Below are 1,419 nucleotides of genomic sequence, written 5' to 3' on the forward strand. Positions count from 1 at the left end.
CTTAGATTGTAATAAACTAAGATATGTCACTGTCTGAAATATTCTCTGACCATAGGTATACAGGAACCCTAGCAGAGGGACTTGTGGAGAAGTGGTGGAAACATAGAGGAAGAAGAAACAATCAAGCCATTTCTCTATAAGTGCCTCGCCTTAGTTTTCAGAAGAACAACTTTTTAGGCCAGTACTCTTTAATAGTTTGTCAGAATGATAAAACTGCTAAACTAACTAAATTCAAGGGGCTAGTTTGTGTCGTTATCTTTTAAGGTTTTTTGCAAGGAATAGTTTGTCAGGAGGATAAAACTGATAAACTATCTAAATACAAGAGGTTAATTTGTCTTTTTATATTTTAAGATTTCTTGCAAGGAATGTGGTAGTAAAATGGTTAATAATTGGTTACTAATTATAATGGAAGAATACGTGCTGACCTGCTACTGCAAACAATCAACTCAACATAACAGTGTCTTGGCATTGCTCATACAACTCCTCGTTCCATACAATTCGTTGCCGACTTATCATAATCGTTGGTTATTATTCCAGTTGGGCACTATAAACAATTTTTCGTTCCATATATTTCGTTGTTGCTTTCTCATCACTGTTGGATATTAATCCTGTTCTGCACCATGAAGTAGGACAAACATGATAAAAGATTTGTAAAGTGTATATTATTTATTTCTTTAATACCTACTAAACCCAAAGTAGCTTCTATTGGCAAGATTGATTCCTCGTTGAATCACTAAAATGACGTCATTTTTGGTATTTAAGGTAGTTCCCAGATAAATATATTCCATCTTATACAGCATAAGAACTTATAGTTCTCAATAGTCTCAAGATGGGTCTCAAGATTCTCTAAAAATTTATTTGTTAATAGAAAGCCAGTTATCACAAGTTCTACTTCGCTAATTTGCTCCTAGAATGCTTTATCGTAAAATTATTCTTTTATTATTCTTATTTTCCGTTAAGGTAAGCATGCCAGAAGATTAAATATTTTTTGCAATAACTCGTTGTAGTATTTAGGAAAATTGAAGAAGTACTTCTCATTTGTTTGGTCTTCGTTTGGCACATGCGCAACATAGGTTAAACATGCTAGGGACCTACTTGCGAGATAATCTTAATTAGTTGCAAAGACATATCCTTGAAAAGTATTTTGTGCTATATTAAAGGTTCGTAGTAGTTACAAATTTTTGAAAACTTATGTTGCAATACAATGCTTTATGGGATTTTTTTAGTATTTTTCAAATATCTTGACCTGACTTCAACTGGGTGAAATGGAACACCATTGTACTTCTATTGTATTTAATTTTTTCAAAATTACATTTTTGTTTAATTTTGGATGCCCACATGTACACGTTGCAACCTATCCATCCGTTGGAAGCATATATAAAGTTTCACTTTCGGATTATAATTTTTTTATTATATCAA

Source organism: Teleopsis dalmanni, chromosome 2 (genome assembly GCF_002237135.1).
Source record: "Teleopsis dalmanni isolate 2A chromosome 2, ASM223713v2, whole genome shotgun sequence".
NCBI classification, from domain to species: Eukaryota; Metazoa; Arthropoda; class Insecta; order Diptera; family Diopsidae; genus Teleopsis; species Teleopsis dalmanni.